Below are 19,143 nucleotides of genomic sequence, written 5' to 3' on the forward strand. Positions count from 1 at the left end.
GGAAGGAGATCTCCTATAGTGGTTTCCTTGAATTAGTCATTTTTGAATTTTCAAAGTGACATTAATTTCCCTATTCAAACAACAATTGGCCTTAAGAAAAGACAATTTTGAGCTTGGAAGGGTTTTTTGTATCATATTTTGAGCAAATTAGTCATAACACACTCTCTGTTATGAGATAGAGCGACCCAACACAATCTCTCCCCTTTGGAAGTGCAATGGTTAGCACTGGTGCCCACTTTGCACATGCGATTGTCTTATAGAATGCAAAAATTTTAATTTCTTTACCTTGCTTTCCATATTGTGTTGATACAAAAGGTTTTCTTGAGCCTCTAAATTTGATTGTGTCTCTATAGAGCCATCATTATGTTTACATTGGCATTTGTTTTCCTTTAATGAGAGTTTCTTTGATTTTTTCTGTAACACCCTCATCCCACATATACCCAAGTAACTAACCAATCAGGTTAAATATGTGAAGAGAGGCCACTATAATGGGTTTCAATCTCCTAGGTCACCTTAAGGAAGTGGAATTGATAGAAACAAAACATACATACCTTCCACATTAGCAGCAGAACTCTCGGGAGCCATCCCAACCATTCACGTAACCAACACTTAAGACGAACTGAAGTTTTAGACCATTAAACCCCCAAACACTCCCTTGATATGGGCATGCATGCGTTTAGGAGGCTTTAGACACTCCCACAACATAGGTATGCATGCGTCCAACCACTTTTCTCATCAGACCTGTGCTTGGGTCTCTGGGATTTGTGCCACTTTTAAGGCCCAGAGGCCATGTCACTGTCCAGAACTTAATGACGCTTTCAGAAATGAAATTACACAACATAACAATGATGCATTTGTAAAAAACAATGATAAGGTCTAGACTGGACCCCTATTAGCTATGACATGCATTTCATCAAACATATCACAAATATGAAATCTACAGGTTTAGATAAAAGATCTGTGCATAGGGGTCTCATACTTATCTGAGAATCACTAAGGATAATTTTTCTCTTATATCATTAGCTGTATTATCATCTATTAGGTCATAGATACATTGTTCCATCATTTACAAATCAAAACATGAGGAGAGCCATACATCATCATTGTCATAATACATGCTTATAACCATCATAATAACAACAAAATTATCGAGGATACATCAACCATAGAATCCACATATAAACCAGTATAATAATTATGAATTAACAAGGAGAAATAAACTCATATTAATTATGAAAAATCCAACCCGGGATGGGACTACCACGTTCCACGTGACCATAGAATGGCTGAGCCAATTCTCTCTTCAACCATTCACCCCCGTGCCATATTCCAAGCATGAATGTGGGACTGAAACCAAAAGAAAAAACCAGGGCATCCTAAGGCTACACCATCTTTGATGCTAGCCTAAGTCGACCTTACCCACAGTATGCAGATAAAATGCATAATCTATCATGTCCTAGGAATTTTAATTTCCCTGCCTAATCAAACCTTCACAAATTAAGGCTTTAGGCTTCTTAATTAATCATTTTGAGCGGAACCTTATAACTCAACCCTTCAACCTTCATAACAACTTTGGTTAATTTTTATTTCCCGCTCCTATCAACCCAAACCATGGTCTAAGACTTTGGTTAAACCTGACTTAACCCAAAGTACATTTAATTCCTTTATTTATATTATAACTCTAGTATAATAGAAATACCCATAACTCACTTAATTTTACCTGTCCGTCAATCCACGACCTTTGCACATTTTCCGACACTCACCTTTATCGCGTTTAGCCTCCTCCGTTGATTTTACTCCACCAGATCAACGACTGTCGTGCGATCTCCATTCATCCTTCGGAACTCAAAAAAATTTAACTTGTGTTAATAAACACATCGGGTCCACTCAAAATATTAACCTGCACGCACTATTCCGCGCAATTACCGTTCGATCCATCAACCCATGGATGGTATTGATCATTAGAACTCAACAGGATTTAATCTCGCTACATAAACTCTCATCGGGTCCATTTTTCAAAGATTCCTCCGCGCTTTCTTAGCACGCGATATCCGTCCAATCTCATATTCAACGGATAGTTTGATCACCTCCGGACTTCAACTGAATTATGATATGGTCCATAAACCTCATTGGATCCCTTTTTCACTTACCACTTACGGTTTTGATGCCGCGCGAAAACCAATTCCGCCTAAGGAAACTGCTCCACTATTCCGCTAGCACTTGGGTTTAATCTCCACTAGTCATCCCTTTTACTTTATGTTGTGCGACTTAATATTGGTTGCCCATCGCCTTCAACCTTGTTCGTTGATCTTATAGATCCAAAAACTCTAGTGCATCGTCACTTCATTTCTTCGTCCTTCCCTTTCCTTCGTTTTTATGCTATTTCTCAGTGTTCTTCTACGGTTTCGGGTTTCTTCAGGGTTCTGGTCTTTCGTTGTTCTACCACACAACTCTCTCATGAGCTTAACTTTGCGTACTCTTTAATCACTGTCACTCCTGAAATTCATGTTGATCCTTCAATTGGATTTAACGATCCAACACGAGCCAGCATCCTTACTTCTTCTCTGTGTTCTACCCAAACTCCACCTACATACATATATTATGCAGAATTACACTAATTCTTACACAATTCATAACTCCATTAATCGATACACACCACACAATTCAGGAATCGAATTCTCTGTATTGATAATTAAATAATTACATCAAGAGTCTCTCTCTCTGTGGCCTAATTTTCTAATCAGTGGCCTCCGTTTTCCTACCTTTTTGTAGGCTTACAATCAAACCCTCTAACTAAGTAACTAGCTAACCCCTAACTAGCTAACCAGCTAACCCTTGACTATGCCTTTTAGGCTTACATTTATACAAAAGGATTCTACAACAAATTCCTGGTTTAGATCCATAACCTTCTCAACAAAATCCTAAAATCTCTTCCTTATCTCTAAGGATCCTCTCTAATCCTCAAATCATGAAACCAATTCCTAATCTAAGATTTCCAATTGATTCCCAAATATTTCAACTATCTTAAATCTCTCATGTTCTCTAACATTCGAGAACATTAACAAATATGCCTCACAATACTTAATTAATTCCTCTTTTCATTAAAATCACTCAAAAGCCTAAATAATTACATTAATTTAACACTTAGGAAATCAACTTCCTTAAAACAAAAGACTCCCTATGTCTATTAAAATACAATGATTTTTTTGATCTGAATGCTCGTGCATCAGACTCCCAAGGTAGAAAACATTCATGATCTCCTGATCATGTGTCTTCATATGTTGATAGGAAACCTCTAGGGTCCCAAAATTTAGTTTGTAACTGTTTGAAAGCTCTTCACCTTTGCTACTACTATATGTCTGTTGTCTTATGTTTCATCTTCCTCTTCTTGTCAATCAGGTTCAAGTTCTGATTGATCACACTTCTTGTTGTTGTCAATCTCCTCATTCTGGATTGTTTCATCATTATTTTCCATAATTCTTCAATCTTTGTTTCCAACACATCCTTGGGCTGGTACATACTTTACCACTTACTGCTTCTTCTTTCACTTTGTTTCAGTTTGTTGTTGTTGTCTACTAACCCTTCAAACTGTTGTTCATTATCTTCTCTTTGAAGTTGTCAGATTCTATCACTTACTCTTTTTCGCTTATTCTTATTGCCTCCCTTTCATCCTTACCCTCTTTCATGTTTGCTTCTTTTTGCATTGAATCCTGACTTTCCAACATTCTTTCCAGCAATTGAACATCTCTGTTGTATGGATTAAATACTTCCACATAATCTTCCTCTTTCATTTTTATTTGGCTGCTCATCTGTGCCAAATTTCCTCTAGCATTTGCAACAAAACCTGCACTCACAAAACAATTATTAAAATAAAAATCATAAGGCTTCTATGCCTATTCTTCTTTTGGCAACACATTAGTATGCTGCTCTGATTTTTCCTCCTCTATCAACACATCAGTACGCTGACTCAACTTCTCTAAAGAATTCTCTAAAGTACTCTCAAGACTATCAGTTAATCTCTCCTCCACACCATCTGATTCAATGATGTATTTTTGCTCTTGTCCACTATAGTGAACTCCTTCCTCTGCAATCACATTGTCATACTCTGAATTTTCCAGCAAATACTCCAGCAATTCAAGTTCTCTGTTACACTTCATAAGTACTTCATCATTACTTATGATTCCTACATTTATACACAAATTATCAATTTTAAAATTACAGAGTTTAATAGCCTCAACTGTTGTTTCACATATCAGCTCTTTAGATTGAATTTCAACTCCTCCCTTCATAAGAAATTGTTCCTGTATTGTAACAACTTCAAACATCAAGGTTTTACTAAAATCTTTCTGCTATTCCAAGTCTTCTGCATGACTCAGAAATATTTTGATGGTCTACTCTTCAGCCTCTTCAAGCCCTCCACTTGGTTTATTGATATCCTTCTCCACTTCTTCTTGCTTTTGGTCATCGTCATGAGTCAAAATTCCTCTGCTTTCAGTCCTTACAACATGTTGAAAAGTAAAACTTTTTCCCAACTGTGTATATCTCATCTTCTTTTAGAACATAATTTAGATTCTGCCTGTCTTCTTCATCCATTATGAAAATATTAGCAAATTGTCCTTCTCCATCTGTTTCACCTACAAACATACATAAATCATTAGATTTAAAATCATGTGGCCTTTTGGTCTCGCTTGAAGTTTTAGTCTTCAAGTCTTCATCTTCACCTAGAACTTCACCCTGTTCTGGTTCACTAATGGAAACTTCCACTTCCAACTCTGTTTCTCTGAGTTTTTTTATCAACCACTTCACCTGCCTCTATTGTAGCCTTCTCTATAACTTAGACCACTTCACTGGCCTTTTCCTTAAGACCCAACCTTGTCTTTGGTTTTCCTCTAGTATCATTCTCAATACATCGAGTTGTTCTTTTAACTCAACAACCTCCTTGTCAATTTCCTCTTGATTCATTCTCTTGCCATTTGCCTTGGCATCCTCCTTCTTCACTTTTCTTCTGTTGTGGTTTTCCTCAAAACCTCTACTATGACTATCAGTTGTCATCTTCTTCTCCATCTCTGTGAGTTCCTCACTCACTCACTGTGAGTTGTACAAGTCTCTGCAACAGTAATTCCTCCCTACTACCACTTACCTCACCAAGCTTCCCTCTGTACTTGGTCTTTTGGCAAGAACTTGGTTCTCTATCTCTAGAACCTATTTTGAGCACTTCTCTCTGCTCCTTCTAGGCTTCAACTCATATGCACCTTTTAAGAACACAACTATCCTCTTTATCCAACCTCTGTTAAAAATCTTCAAGGTTCTACCACATTCTGCTTTCATTCAGAAACTCTTACCAACTTCCTTCATCCTTTAGCAATTCTACCCACATCCTCTATGGAATTGCCTTTATGATATTCCCTGTGGGCTGCAACAATACCTCTGCAGTAACAAGTCTCCTTCTTGCTACATATGCCTCAATAAGCTTCTCTCCTCTGAGCTCAATCTTTTGGCATCCCTCTTGGTTCTCTCTTCTGGAACCAAATGAGCACTCCTTGCTCTAGGTTGCTGCAATCTCCTCACCTCCTTTCTTCAAGATCTCTGCATGATCTTTTTCTACCATTCACCTTCACTTTGAATGGATTGTTCTCTGTTTCTTTTGCATCTACAGTTTCTGATACACTTTATCTCTGTGTGCTTACTGTTTGTCAGATTTAAAATCTGATCTCCTCTTGCCTGCTTACACATCTTTAAAACATAACACAAAATTTCCTTATTCGGCTCTGATACCAAATGATGCCAGCCTAAGCCGACCTTACCCATAGTATGCATATAAAATGCATAATCTATCATGTCCCAGGAATTTTAATTTCCCTGCCTAACCAAACCTTCACAAATTAAGGCTTTAGGCTTCTTAATTAATCCTTTTGAGCAGAACCTTATAATTCAACCCTTCAACCTTCATAACAACTTTGGTTAATTTTTATTTCCTGCTCCTATCAACCCAAACCATGGTCTAAGACTTTGGTTAAACCCGACCTAACCCAAAATACATTCAATTCCTTTATTTCTATTATAACCCTAGTATAATAGAAATACACATAAGTCACTTAATTTTACCTTTCCGCCAATCCATGGCCTTTGCACATTTTCCGACGCTCACCTTTACTGCGTTCAGCCTCCTCCGTTGATTTTACTCCACTAGATCAACGACTGTCGCGCGATCTCCATTCATCCTCCGGAAGTCAAACAAATATAACCCACGTTAATAAACACATTGGGTCCGCTCAAAATATTAACCTATGCACACTTTTCTGCGCGATTATCGTCTGATCCATCAACCCATGGATGGTATTGATCATTGGAACTCAATAGGATTTAACCCCGCTGCATAAAATCTCATCGGTCCATTTTTCAAAGATTCCTCCACGCTTGCTTAGCACGTGATATTTGTCCGATCTCAGATTCAACGGACGGTCTGATCACCTCTGGACTTCAACTGAATTAAGATATGGTCCATAAACCTCATCGGGTCCGTTTTTCACTTACCACTTACGGTTTTGATGTCGCGCGAAAACCACTTCCGCCTAAGGAAACCGCTCCTCTATTCCGCTAGCACTTGGGTTTAATCTCCACCGTTCATCTCTTTTACTTTATGTTGCACGACTTAATCTTGGTCGCCCATCACCTTCAACCTCGTTCGTTGATCTTATAGATCCAAAGACTCCTGTGCGCCTAAGGAAACCACTCCTCTATTCTGCTAGCACTTGGGTTTAATCTCCACCGTTCATCTCTTTTACTTTATGTTGCACGACTTAATCTTGGTCGCCCATCACCTTCAACCTCGTTCGTTGATCTTATAGATCCAATGACTCTTGTGCATCGTCACTTCATTTCTTCATCCTTCCCTTTACTTCGTTTTTATGCTATTTCTCAGTGTTCTTCTACGGTTTCGGGTTTCTTTGGGGTTCTGGTCTTTCGTTGTTCTGCCACACAACTCTCTCCTGAGCTTAACTCTGTGTACTCTTTAATCATTGTCACTCCTGAACTTCATGTTGATCCTTCAATCGGATTTAACAATCCAACACGAGACAACATCCTTACTTCTCCTCTGTGTTTTTCCCGAACTCCACCTGCATACATATATTATGCAGAATTACACTAATTCATACACAATTCATGACTCCATTAATCGATACGCACCACACAATTCAGGAATCGAATTCTCTATATTGATAATTAAATAATTACATCAAGAGTCTCTCTCTCTCTGGCCTGATTTTCTAATAAGTGGCCTCTATTTTCCTACCTGCTCGTAGGCTTACAATCAAACCCTCTAACTAAGTAACTGGCTAACCATCTAACCCTTGACTATGCCTTTTAGGCTTACATTTATACAAAAGGATTCTACAACCAATTCTTGGTTTAGATCCATAACCTTCTCAACAAAATCCTAAAATCTCTTCCTTATCTCTAAGGATCCTCTCTAATCCTCAAATCATGGAACCAATTCCTAATCTAATATTTCCAACTGATTCCCAAATCTTTCAACTATCCTAAATCTCTCATGTTCTCCAACATTCAAGAACATTTACAAATATGCCTCACAATACTTAATTAATTTCTATTTTCATTAAAATCACTCAAAAGCCTAAATAATTACATTAATTTAACACTTAGGAAACCAACTTCCTTAAAACACAAGACCCCCTTATGTCTATTAAAATACAATCATTTTTCTGAGCTGAATGCTCTTGCATCAACCTCACTCTCATCAATAGAAACCAAGCTTTACTGCAACCCACACTGGATCACTAGGCCAACACAATAAACATGTAATAACAAGCTTTACCATAATCTCCACTAGATCACTAGGCCAAAACAAGCATGGATGCCATCAGATTTCTCCCCCTACATCGTGAGGAATTTTACTATCTCCTAGTCTTTTAGGATTTACCGCAATCCATAGTTTGATCCAGGGATCACTAGGCCCTAAACCGAGACTCCATCCTCTAGGCTTTACTGTATATCTCGCTATTCACTGGAAAGGATTCCTAGGCCTAATCAAGGGAAACCACCTCTAGTATTTAACGCATATCTCGCCATTAATCGATCAAGGATTCCTATGCCCACTGAGGCACACAATACCTGGCTTTACTGCAACCCACAGTTTGGTTCAAGGGCCACTAGTCCAGTGGATTTATCACAATCCATAGTCCAGTTCAGGGATAACTAGGTCATGTGTTCTTTCTTTCAGAGATCCGCCTCACACAGCTTTGAATCCATCCAACACTCCAACTTAATCAAAACATGAGAACCCCATCACACCATGGTTATCTGGAAATGGAAAGGCTGCCACACCTAGAAAAACCCATGCCATAACAGCAAAAGAACCACATGCAATACCATGCATGCTAAATCTAGCAAGGAAAACACACATGCAAATTGATACCTGCAAAGAATCCTATTGTAGCTACTTGGTCCTACTCTTCCTTGCTTGCTCCTTCCTTCCTCTTGCCTTCTTTCCTTTTCTTGATCTAATGCCAAAACTGAACTGACAAAAGGTACCAACTGATCCTCAAAAGCCTTTTTATTAGTTAGGCCTCTAATTTCTTCATTATTTTCCTTCATTTTCCTCCTCACATGCAACTTGTGACCTTTCACCTTCCTTTTCTCCTAATTTCCATTATTTTCATAAATACATGTGCTAAAAATGCCATTTTTCCTTTCCAAATGCCTTTGCCAATTTCCTTACCATAATAAACCAAATGAACACCCACACTAGGATGTCTTTCCCAACATTCAACTTGGGATAAGTGTCCCATCAACCGTGGTTATTATTTTACCTTTATTAACTTTTATTACACTAAATTTTCACCAGGGCTATTACAAAACCCTCTCCCTTGGGGGACACTGTCCTTGGTGTTCAACCACACCTATACCTCAAAAAGCGTTGAAAAGTAAACATACTTCCCATGGAGCTTTATAACATAGCTCGATGTAGTATTTACAATGATCATTGATGAAAAGAAAACCAACATGACAACATAACAACATAACAACTATAATGACATGACACCCATACTGCTTATTGGAGCTTTATAACATATCTCATGGCAGTATTTACATCCATATACATATGTACATATATCAAAACATCACACCAAAACATATGCCAAAACATATACCAAACATCATACCAAAATTACTTTGCCTCAACCGACAAACAATGAAGGATACATAGCCTGCATTTGATTCACCATCTCCCATGTAGCTTCATCAGGCCTCAAGTGCTTCAATTGAAATTTAACCTGCTCGATTGCTTGGTTCTAGAGCATGAGCACCTTTATCTGCAATATAAATTGAGGCTCTTCTTGGAATTCTCCATCTGGATCCACCTGCAATGTAGATCAGTCAATCACATGATCAACATCTTTAACATACTTCTTAAGCAATAACACATGGAAAACATCATGGACTTTCATTGTCGGAGGCAGTGCAAGTCGATAGCCTATTGACCCAATCCTATCAATGATCCTGAAAGGTCCACAAAACCGAGGTTCCAGCTTGGCACATGATCCAATATGCAAGCAACTCTTCTTCTGTTTGATGTGCAAGTACACTTGTTCCCCAACATGGAACTCCTTAAACAACCTGTTCTGATTTGCATAACTCTTCTGCCTATCTTGTGCTGCTTTCAAATTCTTCTTGGTTACCTACATTTCCCGCTCCAAGTCTACCAACATATTCAGTCTAATCAAAACCCTGTTAACTAGATCACTCCAACTGATGGGATTATTGCAAATCCTCCCATAAAATGCCTCAAACAGACTCATCTTCAAAGATTCCCGATACCCATAGTTGTAGGCGAACTATACCAGTGGAATATACTCTTCCTACTTTCGTTGTTGATGCATCACATACATCCTCAACATGTTCTCCAATACCTTGTTGACCCTCTCAGTCTGTCCATCTGTCTATGGATGATAAGATGTACTAAAGGCCAACTTTGTACCTAATCTTTCAAACAGCTCCTTCTAAAACTTGGAAGTTAAATTTCCATCCCTGTCTAACACAATCTTCTTCAGAACACCATACAACCTAACCACATCTCTAATGAATACCTGTGCTACATCACTAGCTGAGAATGTAGACTTCACTGGAATGACGTGTGCAACCTTCATCAAGTTGTCCACCTCATCCAGGATAGAATCATGTTGTCTCACTATCCTCAACAAACCTGTGATAAAGTCCGTGGAAATGACCTCCCATTTCCATTCTAGAATTGCAATCACCTGTAGCAATCCACCTAGGTGCTTACATTCTTCCTTCACCCACTAACAATCCAAATACCTAGCCACAAACTCTACTACATCCTTCTTTAGATTCGACCAATAATAGAATTTATTCATTGTTGTCAACGTCTTTTGATAACCTGGGTGACCTGAATATGGTTTCACATGAAACTCCCTCAAGGTCACCTTCTTGAGCTCACTGATGTCTCACACATATATCCTGTCTCTAAACCTGACCAATCCATCCGCTGTAAGACAATAGTCCACACCCTGTGCACCTGCACCTGTACTTGTACCTTTACCACTACATGTACCTGTACCTGTACTATGATGAAACTTGTGCACAATCTCCATATACTTGACATCCTACTGAACTTCTTGCAAGATCCTATCCTGTAGATCTGTCCCATAGGAACTCATAACTACTATATTATTTACATGTATTCACCTACTAAGAGTAGTTGCGACCCTATTCTCTTTTCCTATGATGTATCTGATCTCAAAATCAAACTCACTAATCAACATATTCTGATAAATGATGACCAAAATCAAACTCATTGATGCAGCTATTTTTAAAACTATATGATGACTGATCCCACCGCGAAGCTAGGCGTGCGTCATGACAGTTCTACTCCATATTACACGTAGGCAAATGACAGAGTAGAAGCTGTTAACAAGGTCTTAACCAACATGATTAAACAGATTATCGAGACTCATAAATGAGATTGACATTTAATGCTTTATCCAATCTTGTGGGCATACCGTACCACAACAAAAACTTCAACTTTTTTTACTCCTTTCCATCTTGTTTATGACATGCAAGCAGTTCTACCGATTGAATGTGAGATACCAACTTTGACACTGGAAATTGAGTTATTACTAGCCACTTCTGCAGAAGAAGAATGTTTCATGTACTTAGCATGTCTCGATGAAACCCACTGTGATGTTGCATTAGCTAGCGAGGCCAAAAGAAATGAGTTAAAGCACAATATGATCAAAATGTCAAACCCCGTTCGTATGCATAAGGTGATTTAGTCTTGGTCTATGATCAAGAGCAGGATAAGTTAGGCGTTAGTAAATTCAAGCCCATGTGGCATGGCCCTTATGTTGTAAAAAGTGCACTGGCAAAAGGGACCTATGAATTGGTTGATTATGATGGAATCCATTTGGGAAAGCCTAGAAACAGTCTTTACCTAAAGAGATATTATGCTTAGATTGTTCAGTGAAAATTTTGTATATTACTATACCATAGTTTACGTGTGGTGAGTTTTAAAATGTTTTATGATTTTCCACTACTTCTCCTGCTTATCTTGTGTTACACTTGATTTACAGATGTCAACGCTCCCTCAACCTTACATTGGCTTCACTGATGGCGCTAGTCGTAGTACTTAGAATTTGTCTTCAACAGCCTAGGTCATTTATTCAACCACATATGAGTTAGTTTCTATTCATGGTATATGCATTGGTCAAACAATGAATAATATTGCAAAATATAGCGCGGTGATTGGGCTGTTATTTGATGCCATTTTATTAAATTGGTTAGATTCACAACTCATAATATTACATTTGAATGGTGTTTATTCAGTTAGAATTGCTTCCATGTTAAGGATGTCTTTGCGGGTTCATCTATTGGAAAGAGAATTTGATTATATTGAGTATCAACATATTCCAAGAAATTTAAACACATTAACAGATGCATTAGCTAATTATGTGTTAAATTGGCACTTGTAAAACATTTGTAAAAGAAATCAATGAAATATTCATTCATATATTGCACACGATAGACATAAATAGAAGTAGTAGCTTTCATTAGATAAGTGTATGTAGAAAGTGAGGATTTTACAAAAAATGTCATCCAAATACATTAGGCCCCGTGGCCTTTATTTTCCGAACTTGCCGATACGTCATCAAAAATAAAAAATCTAGCCCTTAGACTAGTCACTATGCATGATGATGATCATGGTAGCATACAATATCACATGCTACTTGGCGTAGCAAACTACTAATAGTTCCAGGAACCCCTTCAGTATGCCTCTGGTAGCGGAGAGGAATATCATCTATCGTGACATCCAGGATGTCCAAAGTCAACCTCTCGAGGTTGTGCTCTATCTCTGTTAGTGTCTCTGCCGCATCTGGGTTTCGTATTATGGGAGTTATTGGCTGCTCACCATGTCAATCATATCTATGTAATCTAGTTGGTCTCACTGGGGCCACATCTGGATGATCATTTCAGATAATTCATTTTTTATGCCAAAAAATAACAAAAAATGAAATTTTTTAAAAATTAACCAAAATGTGAAGTTTTACCTATAGCACCCCACTGCATCCTAGGAGGCAGTGGCATGTCCGGATCTCCTGTGTATTCCATCCCTACATATGGAAAATATTCAATCATAATGATCTGATTTTCTAGCTAAGTAAAGAAGTCAGGAGTAAATTTAATCATTGGTCCTTTGCCACCTCCATGGTGTGACACAAGTGTAACCCATTTCAGCATGTGGGGGTCACGATGTTCTCCTCTCTCTATAGCTACCTGTGGATCCAGAAGAGGAATTCACTCCAAATAAAATTAAATAATGAAGGTACCATACCCAAAGCTTTTGAGTTTTCCTTTTCTGACCCTGGTTAGTTGCCCCTTTAGATTGGCAACTACAACCTCACTCTAGTTGAATATGGTACGTTGCAAACAAGCTATAGTAGTTTGCATCTTAGCCTTCGTGAGAAAATGTAAAGCTGCAATACCACATAGCCGTGCAACAGTGAACTCGATAAATTTCAAAGGAATTTGTGCTATGGTCTTGATGTCAATCTTGCCATCTTTGATAACAACCCCTCGAGTACAATGTTGTAGAAAATAGGTGGCATTTGTTTCGCCACCTCGCTTATGCCCACAGGTTGATTTCCATCCCATGGCATGGAAGTCCACTAAGGAAGTAAATGTCATCAACATCAATGAAAATTCTATGGTCTATGACTACGAAGCATTTGTTTTAAACGTTCCACTTGCCCACCATCCATTCTAGTAAGTCTAATTGGTCATTCATACCCGGAATGGTGAAAAACTTGTACAAGCCACAATTTTTCAAGGCCTGTATGGTTGCTGGATTGTTTAGAGCATATATGTCTTTCTCTTAATGCTCACGATCTCTCCATTCCATGTTTATGGTCCAAAACCATGCAAATAGACATAGAATTTAATTAGAAAGAATCATGGGGAAAATTAGCAAAAACTTGGGAGTATCATATTTAATTTTTGATGCCCTTGTCACTGTGCGCTTCCGACTATTATGAACAATGCACATGTCCATAGTTTCTTCCTTTGAAACTGTGCACATAGCGTTAAAAAACTAGTCGATGTGCGCAGGCCCGATAAGGGCGACCTGCACACATTAAGGGCGAAAATGATTTTGAAAACCCTCCCCAAAAAACCTAAATCTACGATGAAAATCTAAATAAAAGGCATGAAAATGAAGAGCTTGGAGAGATAATCTACTTGGAGAAGATGGCTCACGATTTCTCCCAACGATTTGCCCAGAATCAACTTTTGAAGTTTCTAGTGAAAATGACCTCTATCACTCTCAAAAGGTTAAAAACACAAATGGTAATTTTTTTTTTACTTTTTGGGTCTTTTATAAGTTTTTAGGGCTATTTAAATATTATTTTTTACCTATTAACTTTTAAAATCCAATTTTATAATGTTTTTTCGCTGTATTTTTTTAGCAGAGATAATTATTTTGAGTTTAAGTGTGCAAGTTACAGGTCATTAATGTAAAACAAATAATTTTGGTATTGAGTACATTTTATCACTTTTTTAAACTCATTAAAACTTGTGAAAAAGTGAAACTATAGAGTTCTCTTTACGCTCTTTTTAGACTCCTTAAATATGAAAAGATCATTGAGTACTTGATTGTTCGAACTCGTAAAAGTAAATGAACAACCATCTATTCAATTTACCCCTTTTACGGACTGAACCAGGATATTTATGAAAAAGGCATACGTTGACTAATCATGGTCAATAGAGTTCTCTCCTGCATTATTTTACCCTTTTTCGGGCTTGAGAGACTCAATTTTACGAAAAAGGACACTGTGGAGTTTACTTATGTTTTTCTCCTGACTCCCTAAAATTGAAAAACACCGAGCTTTACTTTCTCTGGGCTTGTTAAAATTTTACGGTGAAAGAACTAAATGATTTGTCTCTTTGTGTCTTTTCAAACTCTTTAAATATGAAAACAACATCGAGTTACCCCTTCACTGGACTCATAAATTTGAACAGTGCAGGAATCGTTAATCATGATGAAATTAAACCACTCGTTCTCAAGGTTCGTTAAAAATACCTTGAAGGACTCATCTGAAGGATGAGCTTAAAGGACAAGCATATGTTATCCTCCTCAAGCCTGTAAAAATTAAAGAGGCACTTGCAAGTAATGGTGGGGAAAAGTGAAAAAGAATCTTTGTTTTTGTTTTATGAAAGGCAGTATATCGCTCTTGAACATGACACTCCATCACTTTTGTGTCTAGGTTGGGAAATCCATTTGCCTCTCAGTTGACCATACCTCATTGAAAGTCTTCAGTTGGTTTGGGTTTGTTTTGAGTCAAATGCTGCCAAGTCATCATGTTGTGTCTCTATTATGTTCAAGAGAAGTTCAATCTTAGTCAAATTACTTTGCCAGTCTTAGCATTCAGTTTCATTGACCATCCCTGAGTCAGTCATGGATTACTCTAAAATATTGTTCTTCAAAACTTGACATGAGTTTTGTGTCATAGGCCCTCCTGTGATGGACCCCTTCCTATCGAATTAGGCTCACTATCTAGGAAGTTGACCTATAAACCTTCAGTAACTTGGAGCTTGCATGCCTTAATGGCAGGTTTCTCGCCTTCGACGACAGGTTCTCATCATTGACCTTTGATCAAATGACTCTATGAGTGTTCGACATCAGCACATCGATTCACACTTCATAGATTGTACTGGATGTACCTTGAGAGCCATTGTCATTATTGGTGGTTTCTCTCGCACTTGTTAATGGTTCACATCATTGACCAGTAATCAAGTGGTTTCTACCATGTTCGACTTCGAGACATTCACTCACATGGCTAGATTCATACTACGGATCGAGAGATGGAGATCAAGACCCTGGATCTAGTTTCATCCATCCAGGCTACGTAGAGTTATTAAATATTCATGATTATAAACATATATCCATTGATGATTGCATCCATATTATGTCTTCTATTGAAATGGATCTTCAAATGTATTTTTTTACTGTTCTTTGAGACATTTATGTTTTGAGTATGGAAATGCCTACCTCAACGATGATATTATATATTGCATTGTAACATTTAATTGATTGTTTCAGGTCTTCGACTGTAATATCTAACCCAAACCTTGGCATGATAAATCACTTCAATGATAATATATCTCTTCTGACTTTTCACTTTAGGAGGTAATTTGTTACATGTGATTTTGTCACATTAGGAAACTGACCATTGGTTTTGATCTTTCGCTATCCACAAATGTGTCCCAATACATTCCCTGACAAAGTTAGAATCTAAATCATCCCAAAGAATGTGGAATTCCTGGTTCCCATGGTACAAAAACCCTGTTTTGGCTACATTCGCAGTTTCCTAGCTAATTTATGCGCATACGTAGGGAAGAGCATTTAAAGTTGTACATAAGTATGCATTGTATTGCACTATGACCTGCGAACATGACTCAATGAATGTAAAAATAAAAAGTAAAGTCTAGAAGCATTGTTGGTAGCATTTATCCTAACCAACAAGCTTCGAATTGATGCCTATTCAGCCTTGATCCCTCCCATCATGGAGAAACTCCCCTTCCTTTGTGGAACCCCTATCCCACTAATAGTGGATCTCATCCCTTGGAGAATGGATCCATAACTTCCCATTCTTGGCCTATAAAGCTACTATAGGTCTAAGGATTGGAGGAGGATTGTTGGAAGTAGGTTTATGCTGTTGAGATTAGGTTGAAAGGCTATTCTTGCAAGGGGAAGGGTTGGAGATTGCATAAGGGACTTGAAACATCAAGGTTATATGGTTGTAAGGATTTTCTCCAGTTTATTAATATAAAAGCAATTGTTCTTTCTCAATTACATTTTTTTATTATTAATTTGTAGGATTCCTTGATCACCTACATGAGTTGTAATTGCATATTGATCAATTTATGATATATAATTGGTTAATTAATCCATTTATCTCTTTGATTATATATTGGATTCTTTGATCTCTTGTCTGTCTTTGTTTATGCATATCTCTTTCAAGATGTTATGGAGAAGTTGTGGGGAGCAATGAGAAGAACTCTAAAGCATCGAGGAACGAATGGATGGAAGCTTTGAAAGGGACAACACATACTGGCATTCATTCTGTGCCATCAACCACTTGTATGTATCAGCCACAATGGGTGCCCCTTTTGCCAACCTCCCAATCCAATGTAAACAATCATCTCCTTTGTCAAAACATAGTCCCGCGCTACTCAAATTTTTCACATATGAATTCCATTCCATAGCACTACTACCCACAAAGTGCATTTTCACTGCATTTTTCCAAACTGGGCAACCAACATCTCATCTGTTTACAATTTGAGATAAGTAGAAAAATCCCCCACGTTGAGTCATAGACAATGTGTGCTCACTCAAGGTAGTTCTGGAGGAAACTCCCTTTACCAGGTTTGAGCCAATAAATATTTTGTGCTCATTACCAAAGCCCAGACCACCCCAAAACGCCAATATTCCTAGACTTTTCGAAAAGATCACCAGATCAACGATCCTCTGGAGAGATTGATGTTTGTATCTCTGTAAATATGTTCCAGGTCACGGGCCTTCAAATACTTATATTTGAATATCTCCTGCCAGATCCCACTACCCCACATAGCTCGCCACAGAGATTTAATGAGCAGTGCCTTCCCAAATATGCATTGATCAAGAAGACCCCATCCCCCCCGTCCTTCGGTTGCATAAGATCACTCCATTTTCACAAGTGATATTTAAAACAAGGGCTATTCCCAGCCCAGAGGAACTGTGCAGTGATAGAACCAAGCCAATTTGTAATGGAGACTGGTGTGGAATATAAATGTGCCCAATAGACAACAAGTTGTTGTAAGACAACGAGAGAGAGGATATATCTGCCTCCCAAAGAGAGAAAGTGATTTGTCTAGGTGCATATTTTCTTCTTATACTTGTCAACCAGCCACATCCAATCCCCCGTTGTATAATAGTTGGGCTTGAGCCAGAAGCCAAGGTAAGTAAAGCCCGTCCAAATAAGAGCCTTCTGAACATCAAATAGATCAACAATATATCCAATGTCATGTATGTACCCATCAGAATGATATAAGGTGGATTTATCTCCATTAGTAATCAACCCCGAAGCGTCACCAAATCTGCCAATTATATGATGAAGGATAATCCACTGGGATATGGAAATAATACCAAATGTCAAGATGTCATCAACAAAAAACAAATGAGTGATGCATACCTGACTAGTGATATTGACCCCTCGGAAAATTTCCAGTGCTTTTGCCTCCTTGATCTTTAAACTAAGGCCATCCAAGAGTAAAAGAAAATGAGAGGCAAGAGCGAGCATCCTTGTCTAAGGCCTTTGCTAGCATGAAAAAGGGGGATGCTAGCCCATTGATCAGAACAACGAAATGTGCAGAAGTGATACAAGCCATGATCCATTCAACATTTTGAGTATGGAGCCCAATCTTATGTAACAATAGGCGAGTATAGGACCAATCTATGCAATCATATGCCTTGTGGAGGTCAATATTCATGACCAAAGCCTCTTTTTTCTTTGTATGAATGGTGTGAATAGCTTCCTGTGCCGAAGCAATAGCATCATGAATAAGCTTGTCACTTAAAAAGTCAAATTGTTCTCCAGAAATGTGTAAAGACAATACTTTTTTTATACGACCTGCTATCAGCTTTGAGATAGTCTTGTATAAAATGTTGCATAATGAGATGGGTCGAAAATCACCAAATTTAGAGGGGTTAGACGATTTGGGAATAAGTGCCAGAAATGTAGAGTTGATAGCACCCGAGATCACACCCATAGTCCTAGATTCCTCCACAATGTCAAGTGACTTAAATACCTAGTCATAAGAAGTTGAAATAAATAACTTGATATATTAAAAAATATAAATCATACAATCATATTTTATAAAATAAATTAATAATAATCACTTAAAAATAAAATAAAATATTATATTATCAATATTTTTTAAAATTTAATATTCTTAAAAAATAAATAAATTTAAAATTTAAAATATTACCAAATTTTATATTATCAATATTTTTTAAAATTTAATATTCTTAAAAAATAAATAAATTTAAAATTTAAAATATTACCAAATTATTATTAATAGATATATACAAATAATATACATAAACAACATATATAATCGAATTAATATTAAAACAATTTAAATTCCAAACATTTCAATTTTAAGTTTCCCATTAAAACGCAATATTAATTCAATTACTAAACCTAATGTCTCACCTACTCTTTAGTCGTTGCATTAAAATTGGGTTTGATATTTAAAATATAAACTTTAAACTAATATTTTTAATATATTTATATTTTTTTTAAATATACGTATAAAAAAATAACCATGAATAATTAGCATATTCATGTTCATGATCAAATCGAAGTGCTTTTTAATGTCCCTTTATAACTATAATTTATTTTTTCCCTACGGTTCATACTCTAAAAATGATTATGCACATTTATTAATATTTTATATTTTATGAAAAAATATAATTAATATTATTTTTTGCAATATTATCTGGGTATATATTTTGAATTAATTAATTAATAAAATAAAATACGTTATGAAAGGAGTTTTCTTCTAACT

Source organism: Pinus tabuliformis, chromosome Q (assembly GCF_031772625.1).
Source record: "Pinus tabuliformis cultivar Carrire ecotype Pingquan chromosome Q, CPIR1, whole genome shotgun sequence".
In the NCBI taxonomy this organism is placed as follows: Eukaryota; Viridiplantae; Streptophyta; class Pinopsida; order Pinales; family Pinaceae; genus Pinus; species Pinus tabuliformis.